Source organism: Panthera leo, chromosome F3, assembly GCF_018350215.1.
Source record: "Panthera leo isolate Ple1 chromosome F3, P.leo_Ple1_pat1.1, whole genome shotgun sequence".
Taxonomy (NCBI): domain Eukaryota; kingdom Metazoa; phylum Chordata; class Mammalia; order Carnivora; family Felidae; genus Panthera; species Panthera leo.
Window position 1 is genome coordinate 26,493,802 of NC_056696.1, and position 14,590 is coordinate 26,508,391.

Sequence of the window (14,590 nt, forward strand, 5' to 3'; positions counted from 1 at the left end):
TCAAAGAAAATAAAATGCTGGGTAATTGTTAGATACTCATCTAATTCTTCCTCTTCCACAACTTTTGCTTCTATATACTTTGTATTTATTAATAACAGTATTCGTGCATCTGCAAGGGTGAAAAAAATCACCCTAGTTCGAACTAATACTTGAAGAAATTATAATCAACTATACATCTCTAACTGGTAGCATTAACATCCAAGCTGTGGTGTATCATTCTTTGGCATCAGTGGACTGCTTCTAAGTTGTTCAGGAGGTTTCCTGAATAAATCAAGGACTAGATGATGTGGCAGGGTGGGATGAGGGAACAGAGAAAGAAAAGTTAAGTGTAATAATGGAGTCCTGGCTTCTGAAAGGTTTCTTTCTCCCTGCTCATGAAAGAGCTCCCTGCTCCCTCCTGTCCCTGCATTGACTCCACGAATTCGGCTTCCCAATTAACAACTTATTCTGCACCTGACACCTGAGCCACCCAAGGAGGATGTCACTTAGCTACGCTCCAGGTGCAGCCCCTGCCCACCCCTGCAGGCCGTGCCTCTCTCATTCCAGCTCACTGGCTCTCTCTGCCCAGCAAGGACAGCCATTTCTACTCCGCCCATCCCCACGGAGCCAATAAACAGTGTTCTTGGCCCCGCCCCTGGTCCTGACAGATAAGCCTCCCAGCCAACCAGGCTTCGAATCTTCTTCCTCTAAGGCACGCCCACTCTCTCGTTCCCCTTCTTGCCCCAGCACTGAGACCCACCTACAGTCTGCAACAGAGAAAAGTGAGCTAGTGGAAAGTTACCTGCCCTTTCATCCAAGGAACATTTATTGAGCGCCTGTTGATGCCAAGTCTGAGAGGGGAGGGGGTTGGGTGTGAGTTGGGTGTGGGGAGATGGGGTGAGGAGTAGAGGGAACATGTTTTTCCCAACTTCAGTACTTAGCGCAAGAGGAGAGAAGTAAACAAGGGAGTAGCTGTTACATAAGGAAAGTGCTGGAGGCTCTCAGTAAATATCAAGTACAATAGTCCCCCCTTACTTTTGGTTTCAGTTACCTGCTCTCAACCACAGTCCAGAGGCAGATGATCCATTTTCTGACCTATCATCAGAAGGGCATAGTAGCTTAATGCTAGGTCACAATGCCTACCTCATTCACCTCACTTTGTGCATCACCACAGGAAGAAGGGTGAGTAGAGTGCAAAAAAATATTTTGAGAGTGAGAATAATATTCATATATTTTATTACGGTGTATTATTATAATTATTCTAATTTATTATGAGTTGTTAAATTCTTACTGTGACTAATTTATAAATTGAACTTTACAATAGGTATGCATGTATGGGGGGGGGGGAAACAGTATATACAGGGTCCAGTACTACCTATGGCTTCAGGAATCCACCAGGAGTTTTGGAACGTATCCTGCAGAGATAAGGAGGGACTACTACAATCTTGCTAGACTAGTAAGTTAGGGAAGGTTCCTGTAGGAACCATCATTTGATGTGAGACCTGAAGAATGAAGAAGCTAGCTGGGCAAAAGGAGGTAAGGAACTGAGGAGAGAGAAGAGGGGACAGAGCTCCAGTAAGAGAAACAGTATGAGGGAATGCTTCTGTTGAGAGAGATCACAATAAGTTCCAAACACTCAAACACCAGTTTGGGTGGAACATGGGATAGTCCAGCAAGAAAAAAATGGAGGTGGACAGGAAACCAGAAATCAGTTTCTGGAGAACTCTATAAGACACGGACTACACTTTATCCTAACAAAAAGCTATCAGAGGTTTTTGAAGTAGCAAAGTGTCATGATTAGATCTAAAATTTACCAAGATCACTCTGATGATGGTGTGGAGAATGTATTGAAAGGCAAGACTAAAGGAAGGAAATCAGTTGGTAGGTTGGTGTTGATCCAGTAATGTGAACTAGGATGGTAGCAGTGGGGATGAAGAGATACAGATGGATTTGAGAGATACTTTGGACATAGAATTAACAAAACTTGGATGGAGTGGCAGGTAATTGAAGATGAAGAGTCCAGGATGACTGATTTCTGGCATCAGCAACTAGATGGATAGTGATCATAAAAGTTATCTCTTTCTCTCTTCTCCATGCCTTCACCGCTTTTAAAGCCATTATCTATAGCTATTATCTACTCCCTTTAGTGATTCTCATTTGTGTAGAGACTTGATTGCCTTCCCAGATTATAAATTCCTTGAGGATATGGACACCATCTTTTTCAGGTTTTCTTTTGCTTAGACTGCATCACAAAGGATCCATTTGAATGATCAAATGAATGAATGAACTCAATGTTTTGAGCCTCAAAACCAGAAAAATCAAAGTTGCCAGGGCCCAAACTATAGATGAACTTGAAGCTCTGAAAATTAATAGGCTTGTGGACCAAGAAGAGTATCAGCCAAGGCCTGAACTTTGAGAAATATACCATTTACATAAAGGATTAGATTACTAAATATTTTAGGCTTTGTGGGCCTAACTCTGTCACAGCTACTCAACTCTCCTAAGTAACACAAAAGTAGCCATTGACCATACATAAACAAATAGACATGGCTGTCTTTCAATAAAACTTTATTTACAAACACATGGGCTCAAATTTCGGGCCCATGGCTCATAGTTTGCTGACCCCTTTTCTACATCATAATTTGTAGATTTGAGTGCTGCTTTGGGATAAGGAGTTGGCTTTGTAGTACAAACAACCTTAGAAAATCACAGAAGTGGCCTCAAGTCCCCTCCCCCTAAGTATCTTTGTGCCTGGTACAATGCCAAATATATAGTAAGTGTCTAGTAAATATTGAATCAAGGTCACCTGCGAATGCAATATTAAAGAATCACAGAACCTGGTAAGACCTCTCCACCAAAAGCTCTTGGCAAATAACAAGGAATCAAATGGTAACAACCAAAGTTATCATTTTGATATCTGGCTTTTATTCTTCTTTATTTTTCTCATATACTGTGTGTCAGATATTGTGCTAGGTTTTTTTAATATATATATTCACACAGGATTATCATAACAACCTTGAAAGGAGGGTACTTTTATTCCCACCTAAAGAATGAAGATAATAAATGCTATGCTTTGCATTATGCTCCCCCCCCCCCAATGATATGTTGAAGTCTTAACCCTTGTTACCTTAGAATATAATTTTATATTTGGAAATAGGGTTATTGCAGCTGTAATGATTTAAGTTAAGCTGAAGCCATACTGGAGTAGAGTGGGCTCCTAATGCAACATGACTGATGTCTTTATAAGAAGACAACTATGTGAAGACACAGAGACAAGGATAATGCCACATGAAGACAGACAATTGGAATGATGCTTCTACAAGCCAAGGGACACCTGGGGCTACTAGAAGTTAGAAGAAGGCTTGGAACAGATCTTTCCTTGGGGCCTTCAGGAAAGCTTGACCCTGCTGAAATCTTAGTTTTGAACTTCTAGCCTCCAGAATTATGAGACAATAAATTTCTGTTCTTTTTATGCCAGCCAATTTTTGGTACGTTCTTATGGCCTAGGAAACTAATATACTGAGACTTTTAAGGAAGTTTTCACTTGTCCAAGATCACCCAGATAGTCTGAGACAGAGTGAATATTCAAACCCATGGTTGCCTTTTTCCCAAATCCATGTTCTTTTGCTTATACTGAGATGAATCAATTTTTGATCCTACTTTATGATGATAAAATGATATAACATAAAATGTTGATATACACCAGAACAGTGGCTCTCTCTTCTCACTCTACACTATTTCCTCTGGATGATATCTGTCTGTCTGTCATTATCTATCTATCTATCTATCATCATCATCTATCTACTGATTGATTTCTCTACCAACACTATCTTTAAAAAGAATGTTTCTAATACTTTTATAATCACAAGCTATAAGTTCTACTTTTCACTCCCTTCTTGCCTCACCCTATTAATTTTTTGTACTATGTTTAAGTAAACCATCTTAATCTATTTGTGCATTTAAGAAATTTATCTATGTATATGTCTTTTAAAAAAGCTTCTCCAGCACATACCTTAATGAAGATTTTTATTATATAGTTAATAAATATCTCTAGGTGATATTTCCGGGAAATGAGGAAATGGAAGGTGAGAAAAAGTAAATATTTTGCACCTTCTAAAATATATTATCTCCAATCCCCATTCCAATCCCAAGAGGCAAGCATTTTTAACTCTATTTTTGGAAGAAGAAATTCAGGCTCAGAGAAGGTTAAGAAACTAGTTTCAGATCAAAGCTAGTATGTGGCAGAGCCAACATTCCTCCCAGGTCTGTCTGGCAGGCTGCAAAGACCACACTGTCCTCAGTTTATGTTAGCCACATGTATTATTCTCCCCTCTTTCCCTCGCCATCTTCATGACATTATTTCCAAACTAACACTACCTTTCCCCATTTCCTTCACAAAGATTCATTTTCCATATTCACTTATATCACTAAACCCTTGTCGCTCCTTGCTTAAATTGGCCAGGACTAATATTGTGAAGTATGTAGAAATCCTCTCAGGGATCTCCTTATCTTTTGATTGTTTGGCAAACGTTAGCAAGGCCTTGTTCAGTATCTTGGAAGTTGACAAACACACCCAGCATTTTCTCTTCTCTTACATTCTTAGAGACTAAGGTGCTTTTCTCCTGTATGAGAGGCCCACCCTCTGGTCCATTGGTCCCATCCCATTTAGTCTCTTTAGGGATATTCCTGGGTCTCAGATCTGTATCTTAATCACCCCCTCCTCCCCTGCTGCTTTCTCTCTGCTTACTAATAGTCATTCTTAAAAAAAAAAAGTCCTTCCTTTATTCTGTCCACTCCTCAAGTCACCACCAAATGGCTCTCTTTCAATCTATTTCTTCCAGCCCTTAAAAGGAATGTGTAGTCTACAGTTTCGACTCCATTTCTTCTTCAACTAGCCCACATTGGTCATATTTTGCCCCCATCTTCCACTGAAGGTGCTCTAAGACTACATGAAAGCCTCTTAAATATCAAAGCCAATGCATGCTTTGAGGCCATTATCCTGCTCCATTTTTCTGCTGCATTTAAAGTTTTTACTATCTCATTCTGCTTAAAACTCTTCCCTCTTTTGGTTTATGGAAGATTGCATCCACCTATGCTCCTCTTGATTTTCTTCTTCCTCTGCCTTCTAACACGGCCCGCACTGTTTGTCTCTCATTTCATGCTTTCCTGAGAATTCTTCCACTCCGATAGCTTCAACCAACACCTTTACTCAGAGCTGTTCATCAGAATTATATAGCTGATCCTGTCCTCACCCGACCTCCCCTTCAATATTTTCAAAGGACTTTTTCTTAACATGAGTTTTGAAGAAAAAGGAAAAATTTGCTATCAGACTCACAAAGTAGAGAGAGAGAGTATTCTGAGCAGGCAGATGCAAATCATATGCAAAAATAAAAAGATATGAAAGATTAGTGCCGATTGAGAGGGATGCAATCAGTTTAGTTGAGCTACAGTGTGAAGTGCAAGTGGTGGGCCAAAGGCAGAGAGTCCAGGGTCAGATGATATTAGGTTTTAGCCTGTGTATGCATGGTGCACCACTGTGGAATTTGACATGGAAAGTGGCTACCATGATGGCTCTGAATTCTAGAAAGTTCACTACGTTAGGAGGGTGAAGAAAGGCTGAGACTAGAGGTAGGAGACCGATGAGGTTGTATCAATAATCCAGGTGACAGATGATGATGGAGTGAACTAGGACAATAGAAATGGCTTGGAGAGTGGGGACAACAGGATGAAGAGAATCAAGAGAATTTCATGATTAATCAAGTAAAAGTGTACATAAGAAGATGGACTCTAGGATGACGGGGTTTCTAGTTTGGGTAACTGGGTAGATGAGAAGCTATTCAGCATAATGGATGATAGGAAGTGAAGTAGATTTACTGGTCAACATTCATTCATTCACTCACCAAACAGATATTTCCTGAATGATTTCCATTTTGGGCACAAGTTTGAGATGCCTTAAAATATTCAGGTTTGAGATGTTTAGCAAACTCGTAGAGAAAGGCACCTAAAACTCAGAAGAGGCACGTAAAAGACACCTAAAACTCTGCATTGTGTTGGTGTTATTAACAACATTGTGATATATGTTCTTGTGGGCAAATTTTTGCCCAGATGTTCAATTAACTATATTGTGCAGAAGGTATTAGTGAAATGAGAAGTAGTTCAAATGTCTAATAATCCAATACCATGTTACTGATATTACTTTCTTAAATAATATCCTTTAAATTTGTGTTCTTGTACAATTAGCATAATTTTTTTTTCCAAAAAGAACAAATGTGCAACTGCATAATTGAGTAGTATATGACTGGTTTATGAAAAACTGACATAGAATAAAAGGTTAAAAAATCCTCTTCATAAGCATTTTTATTACCCCTGAAGGAACTGCTACCTTCAGCATCTTTAGGAGTGTACTTTGAACTTACAACATTTTATATATGTATAATACTTATTCATTGTTGATAGCTTTATGAATACTTACATTCCTTTTTGGGAAACGGGCAAAATTTACAAAGAACTTAAATATATGTATACTTTTTGATCCAATAATCCAACTTCTGGAAATTCAACTGTTCTAAATAATCCAACCATGAAAAAAGCTATATGCATGATGATGTTTATCGCAAGTTTATTTTTATTTTTTGAAGCAAAGGAAGCAATCTTGACATCCAAGTTCATCTATATGTATTCATTAAAATTATGGTTAGGAAAATTATAGAAAGATATGGAAAATGTGTATTATAGAATGATAAGAGAGAAAAAGCAGAAAAATTTTTAAGTAGATTATAATTACAATTATATAGAAATATATATATATATATATATATATATATATATATATATATATATGAAAAATAATGGGAATAATGGGAGTAAATTTGCCAAAATAGCAACAATAGTTATATTTGAATGGGGAAATTAAGGATTACTATTTTTAGTTTTCAAATTATCTATGTATCAGAGATTGATCATTTTTGTTTTCCCAGAAACCACTGGCCCCTTTTCTGGTAAAAGTGCCCTGACTTTCCCTAGGGAATTGATAGTTCCTTCTCTGAGTTCAGGTGGTTTTAGTGAGGTTGATGCCCCCCCTGCCAGGCTCATTAGAGGCAATTAGGTCATTAGAGGCAATTAGAGCCAATTCTAGGAAGTTTATTGGAACTTTTGGAAATGATGCAGGTTCTTTCCACTGTGACTTGCTAAGAAGATAGGATATAAGTCTGGAGCTTCAGGCAGCACTATTGTCATCATGGGGGTAGAATCCATCTGTGAAAAGAGCCAAGACAGAGCAAAGCAGAGATGAGATGGAAGAAGGAGACTGAAGCCTGGGAACATTGTTTGAGCCTCTGGAGGTAGTCATGTCTAATGTAAAACTACTCCTGGACTTTTCAATTACACGAGCTCACAATTTTTTTTTTTTTTGTAAGCCAGATTTATTTTTTTTGTCTTTTAGTTTACAACACAAAGAGCTTCAATCACTTCAATCACTAATAATCAGATCATATTCATTTTATGTTTTTTTATTAATTTTTTTAATGTTTATTTATTATTGACAGAAAGACACAGAGTGTGAGCAGGGGAGGGGTAGAGAGAGGGGGAGACACAGAATCCAAAGCAGGCTCCAGGCTCTGAGCTGTCAGCACAGAGTCCAACACGGGGCTCGAACTCACAGACCACGAGATCATGACCTGAGCCAAAGTTGGTCACCTAACCAACTGAGCCACCCAGGCGCCCCCCCCTTTTTTTAATTGTGTTTAAAAAGTGTGTTTTTTAAAAAATCATATGCATCAATACACATTCCTGAAGCATTCTAAATAAGCATTCTGAAGTTTGAATTCATTTATTGAGCTGTACTAGAAGCATGGATGAAATATTGATATTAATTTCAAGATTCCAGAAAAAAGATCTTGACTTTGCCCAATCACATTGCCCTCCTAAAGTTACTAAAGTATTTAAACAGAGGGAAGAAATACAAATGGACTTATTAGAAATTGGGCTAGTGTTTGTAATTCCTGGCAATAGACATCTCTTTGTCTCTCTGGCACACTTCTCCTCCTAACAGCATCTCCTACTGTTTTTTTTGGGAACTACTTCCCCTTCCAACTCTCCCAGGGGATCAGATTATCTAAATTAGGCCATTGGGGCCCTTTTGGGATTTTTTTTAATACAAATTAAGGAAAGAGATTCTTTTTTTTTCTCCAGAGGGAAAGCTGAAAGATGCAGGTGTTCAGATTCTAGCTTACAGAAGATGCTGGTCTGAGAGAAAGAAGCCAATTTGCTGAGGAAAGCAGGGGCAAAAGACAGTCCAGAAGGCATATTTATCCAGTTATAGTCACCCCCAAGGATAAAATAGCTACATTCCTGCCCTTCCATAGTTTGATTGTATAAGGCAATAAATTCTTTTTCTTCCCCTAAGCTACTTTCCACTGGATTTGCTCATTTGCATCAGAGAGTCCTGACTAAAATTATCTCCAGTGCCATGCCCTAATGACCTAGGTAGGGTCCTGTGGCCAAGCCTAAAGGCCACTGTAGATCTGTCCTTTCCCTAAATCCAAATCTTGGGACTTGCCAACTTCTAGTCAATGGCATGTTGCTGGAGACAAAGCCACCAAGCCAAGGATATGCACTTAGGAATATGTCTGTCTTAGTGTTTTGGGGCTGCTATAACAGAATACTCTAGACTGAATGACAGCAGAAACTTATTTCTCACAGTTTGGGAAGGTTGGAAGTTCTAATATCAAGGTGCCAGCAGATCTGATGTCTGGTGAAGACCTGCTTCCTGGATTATAGATGGCCTTTTTTCACTGTGTCCTCCCATGTCACAAGGGAGCTATCTGTTGTCTCTAAGAGCACTAATCCCATTCATGAGGGGTCCACCCTCATGATCTTTCCAATGGCCTCACTTCCAAATACCCTTACATTGGGAATTAGATTTCAACATATGTATTTGGGGAGGGAGCATGAACATTCAGTCTATATCAGTATGAATGACAAAGACAGAAGATAATGCAACATGACAGGACATATTTTCAATAGGGAAGCCTTCAGTCAATGTGCCCACTTAGTTGAATAGAAGGAGTGGGAGGGAGGGAGGGGGAGAGAGAGAGACAGAGAGAGAGGTTAAGACCAGTCAGCTGTGAAGAGGCAGATTCTTAGCTATAAAGAAGAAGGAACTAGAGATACCAGAAGGCTGACTGTGGTTTAATTTACCCAACCATCTACATGGCACTAATAAATGGAAGAAACAACAACTAGGAAATATGGTTCAGTCAATGACTTGGAACCCAACTGGATTAACAATTCTTTCTCCTCTGGGAAAGGGAGAAAGGAAAAAAAAAAGTGATAGAAGAGAGGAGACAAAGGTAGAGAATCTGATGGAGGTTGCCTTCCACCTAGTTATGTGGCTGTTAAGCACTTGAGATGTGGCTAATACAACTGAGGAATTGAATTTTTAAACTTGCTTAATTTTAATTTTAAAACTGCAGTAGTGTAAAATATTTCTCCATTAAGCACAGATTTATTGTTTTGGTAGGATCATATTTCACTTTAACCACTGTGTTGTCTCAGATTTTATTACCATAGTATAGTGTGTGTGTTAGGCCTGTGTGTCATTTCTAGTATTACACATAAACACATCACTGATCTAATCAGTGTCAACCTACTGATTCCATTTGAATGATATTTTTTCTAATTTTTTTTAACGTTTTATTTATTTTTGAGAGAGAGAGAGAGAAAGAGAGAGAGAAAGCACAGGAGGGACAGAGAGAGAGAGAGAGAGGGAGACACAGAATCCAAAGATAGGTTCCAGGCTCTGAGCTAGCTGTCAGCACAGAGCCCGACACGAGGCTGGAACCCACGAACCGCGAGATCGTGACCTGAGCCGAAGTCAGATGATTAACTGACGGAGCCACCCAGGCGCCCCTGAATGATATTTTTTCTAAGCACCAATGTAATGTAATGCATTTATCTGAATATTTTATGCAGGCAGTTTGGGTTATAGTGGTACCTATGTAAATTATAACTGGTAACTAAATTGAAACACATTATTGTAATTATAATACAATTCAATTATTTTTCCAGATTAAAAAAATAAGGATGGATGGATTTTTAAATTTAAAACAAGGGCGTAATACTGATGTAGAGTCAAATGAAAATGCAAACGCTAGTGCTATGCCCAGAAAAGTAAAGAAAAAAGATAGATCGAAAGAAGGAAAGCTGCAAATTTCACACTGAATTGCAATTTGCTGTTACAAAACCCAAAAAAACCAAAAAACTATTTGTCACATAAAAAGCATTTTAAAGATAAGAAAATGGACATGGTCAACAAATAAATAGTAAATTTGATCAATAGTCAAAAGAAGATCAATGAAGTTAATTGCCTGAAAACCATGATTAAATGACCAACAAAACATTCTTAAATGATTTTTAGCAAGATCTGAGTTTGTAACATTGTTCAGCTATAAAACAACTTGAATTCTTGTGTGCACCTGCACACATGAACACTTTTAGATGGAGAGATGGTATAAAAAGTTATGTGTTTTAGAAATCTTGTTAGAAAATTATGAAGAAAAGACTAAAACATGTATTTTACAAAAAGCGAAATATCTCTAGTTAAAGCCACCAAATAATTTTTCATAGCATACGAGAACTTTCTAACAACATCAAAGATCAACTGATTCAAATTTTAAAAATTGCTAATGAGAAACTCATTTTTTTGTTCCTTTTTAATATATATTGAAAATACTTGTGCCTAGTTTTCAGAAGCACAGTATGAAGTATCATGGATACAGTTAAAATTTTTCAGTATATATGTGCAAATGAACATGAATCATTGTTGGTTTATGAAATGGTGAAAGAAGTAGGAGACAATAAATTTAATAACTTTGTGTTCTTTTCATTTTGGTTGAATAGTAGAAGAGTTTTACAAAGATTTATTGTGCGATTAACTAAATTTTTTGGAAACAGAAGTAATGCTTGCTAAATATTTAGTGATCAAAGATGAAAATGTCAGTGTGTTACTGACTTATGATTTCTCACTATCATGTTTCTCAAGGAACACCTAAATTTGAAGCTCTAAGGGGGGGAGAGAAGTTATATGAGACCTATAAATCTGCAAGCATTTATGTTGAAATTGAACATTTTCGTGATATAAATCAATCCTAAAACTTGTATACTTTCTCTAATATGGACCAAAATTGTATAAGGTTTTATTCATGATTGGCAGTATTACATAAATTAGCTGGATAAACTGCAAGAAAATTTTGAATAACAGTTTAATATTTATAAATTTAGAGTTACTTTCAATTTATATAAAATCCTTTGGAATTTGATACTAATCGTACAAGAGTTAGTGAGTTTATTTAACTTGGACAAACATGATTCTGAACCTGAAATATATTTGTTTTAAAGTCAAAGAAATTCTTCTATAAAAGATGAACCAGTTTTAGAAATGTGAATGGAGATATTAAAGGGATTTGATGTTTTGACAGTTGACTCAGTTATTGCAAAACTCTTCAACATGTCTGGATAGAACAACTTGGGTATATAAATCTGCTTTTTCCATTGTAAATTTTATGAAACTCAACCACAGATCAAGTTATTTCTGAGGAAAATTTTGCATCTGCATTGAGATGTGGTATACCTGCAGAATACACATCAGATTTCAAAAACTTAGTATGACAAAAGGAATGGAAAATACTCAATAATTTCATATTGATTGCATATTGAAATGATAATATTAGAAATATATTAGATAAATAAAGCATTATTGAAATTAATTTATACCTCTTTTTACTTTTTTTGATCTGACTACTAGAAAATTTAAAGTTTCATATGTGGATTGCATTAAACTCCTACTGGAAGCACTGGTCTAGAATGTGAAGTGTGTGAATGGATGACTGTCCCTTCCATGATTGGCCAGCTCTTGGAGGATGGAATCCACAGATTGCTGATCATTTGCTTCCTGTACATTACTTTGATGTAAAGGTATTACATGAAAGAATACTTTTCATGTAGTAAATAATCAATAAATGTGCTTGCTAAATTTAATTTAATTTGGAATGAGACACTACTTTCTGAGAAGCTACTTTCATCTTGTGGATGTTAATATTTATTATTTTTTTATTTTAGAGAGAGAGAGAGAGAGGAGAGCATGAGCAGGGGAGAGGGGCAGAGGGAGTAGAGAGAATCTTAAGCAGGCTTCATGCTCAGTGTGGAGCCCAACACCAGGCTTGATCCCATGACCCTGGGATCATGACCTGAGCTGAAATCAAGAATTAGATACTCAACTGACTAAGCCTCCCAGTGCCCCTCATCTTGTGGAGTTTTAGAACATTACCAGCAATGACCACTCATCTTAGATTGTATTTTTTCAACCACAGGGATATAATATACTTCACATTTCTTACGTCTTCCATTAGGTGCCAGTTCTTTGAGGCATCTTTATTTGCTTCTGAGTTCACCACAGTGCCAAATACTTACAGGTACTGTAATTGTGCTCTTTCTGCACTGATTACTTCTGTTGGCACCAAGATAGAAATACAAAGGTAAAATATCAGGAAGAATTCTGAGGAAAAAGAGAAGAGAGAGTGCGGGACAAAGGAGATCTTAAGAAAGAAATGGCTGAAACTGTATTTCATGAAGCAAGCAATGGGGTGGAGAGCTGTCATAAATACCAAATACCACTAGGAGAGAGATCCCAACAGAGCAAGGTAAATACAAAGCCCAAGGGTCAGTCACTGCTGAAATAAATGAACAGGAAGTTAGGGCTTAGAAGCTAAGATGTAGAATGATCAATTCAATCAATGCCCAAGCACAGAAGTTATAGTACGTTTGAAGATCTGAGTCCAGAAGGCTTCTAGGAAGATGTTTTTGTTCACCCAGAATGAGCCTGGCATATAACAATTTTATCTATTCAAGCTCTTATTATTATTATTATTCTGCTTGATGGAAGGGGGACCAGAGCTGGAATGTCTTATGTGATCGCCCATTACATTACTCAAGGAAGCACAGGGAACAGAAGAGACTTCCCAGGAGTAGGCTCCTTCCCCTAACTGGTTCTTCTTCACTGACAGAAAGTAAAGAATTAGGGTGGATCTCTGTGGCTCTTTCAAGGCTTGAGGAATGTGTGAAGTATGCTCAGGTGCAGTGTGGGGTAGTAATTGTCAACACTTAGAAGGCTGCAGTACATACCCTAAGTATGCACATGTCAGTTTATATGGGTCAGCCGCAGATTCCAGCCTGAATTCAAGAGAATTGCCTGAGAATTCTCAGCCCTTGCATTTCCTGACCTCTGGCACTCTTCACCAGGTCCAACCCCAACTTAATCACCTTGACCTCTATTTTATCTCTGTAGGCCTGTCTGTATATATATCCTATCTTATAATTTGGTCCTAGCTTGACTCTGAATTTCTAGTTCATCCCTTTGGCTCCCAGCTTCCCCCTTTGCCTCCCACAGGAAATGCCCACTCTAGGCTCAGTCTTGAGGAATCTCATCTGGCCACAGCCATTCAGTTGGCTATACTGACATTCAGGAGCTGGGGTGAGAAAGCCAACATTTTGTCTAAAATCTATACCTATGAGGGACTCTCCCTGGTTCTATAGCAAGATGAACTTAGTCATTCATATGTCCTACTTTCAGTTTACAGAAAATAGGATACTATGAAAAAACAGAGTATTTCAGAAGCAACACCCCACACCATTGGTTCAATTACCAAAAGATATGAAGGAATGTTAACATTACCTATAAGCTTCATGGACTTTTACTCACCATGCCACTTTCTCTCTGGGTGTACCAAATAAGTGTGCCACTTCTTAGGAAGTTGGTCTGGGCAATGGAAGACTTGCCACACAGACAAAAAAGAAAAAAAAGTATATTTCTAAAAAAAAAAAAAAAAAAAAATATATATATATATATATATATATATATATATATATGTATATATATGGAAAAGCTACTTGACATGCAAAAAATACATATATTTATAAAATTTATTATATGTATTATACACTTACATATATTATATACATATATACATATGTATATTATATACCTACACATACATTATATATATATACACATAGCAAAGCTACATACAGAGTTTATGCCAAGAGCCTTTGTCCCTACCAGAGGACATACTTTCTGAAGCTGTGGCTGTTGCCCTTCACAACTACAGCATGTGAGCTTCCAGAAGGTTTCTTGTGCCCTCAACTTTCCCCTGGGAAAATTAAGTTGTCTTCCTCATAAGAGTTAGTGGGAACATACCTAAGTGACTTAGCCTCCCTAAGCCATAGATTCTTCATCAGTATAAGGGAGATAAGAGTACCTACTTGAGAACTGTGAGAATTAAGTGACCTAATGGACGTACAAAGATTAGGATGTAGCTGGCACATAATGAGCACTCAGTCTAGGTTAGCTGTTGTTGCCCTGTTCCTTCAGGGTAAACTGCACAGGCCCTTTTCCTGTCAACACTTCTCAAGAAAGTGGTGGATGGTGTCTGCTCCCACATCCCCATGAGATATCCTCTACTGAGGTTTTGGAGCATAGTACATTCAGATTTTCTATTGGTGGCTTTTCTGTAAAGAGGCACTGGTGTTTGGTGAAGGGATATGTGAAGTGAACCCA

General features: G+C 37.7%; 2 long non-coding RNA genes across 3 annotated transcripts in view; one reads left to right on the forward strand and one right to left on the reverse strand.

The window, feature by feature from the left end:
* LOC122212357 overlaps window positions 1-1,054 on the reverse strand; it is a 21,927-nt gene extending 20,873 nt beyond the window's left edge. The window contains exon 1 of the long non-coding RNA XR_006199115.1: window positions 1,031-1,054. This is a non-coding gene — a long non-coding RNA (uncharacterized LOC122212357). The remainder of the gene's footprint in view (window positions 1-1,030) is intronic.
* On the forward strand, window positions 414-11,974 carry LOC122212358. 2 transcript variants are annotated; one of them, XR_006199117.1, is made up of 3 exons: window positions 414-500; window positions 1,027-1,161; window positions 11,783-11,974. It is a non-coding gene; the product is annotated as an uncharacterized LOC122212358 (long non-coding RNA). The 2 variants fall into 2 exon arrangements; XR_006199116.1 differs by lacking the exon at window positions 414-500 and adding an exon at window positions 684-761.
* Window positions 11,975-14,590: the final 2,616 nt, after the last annotated feature.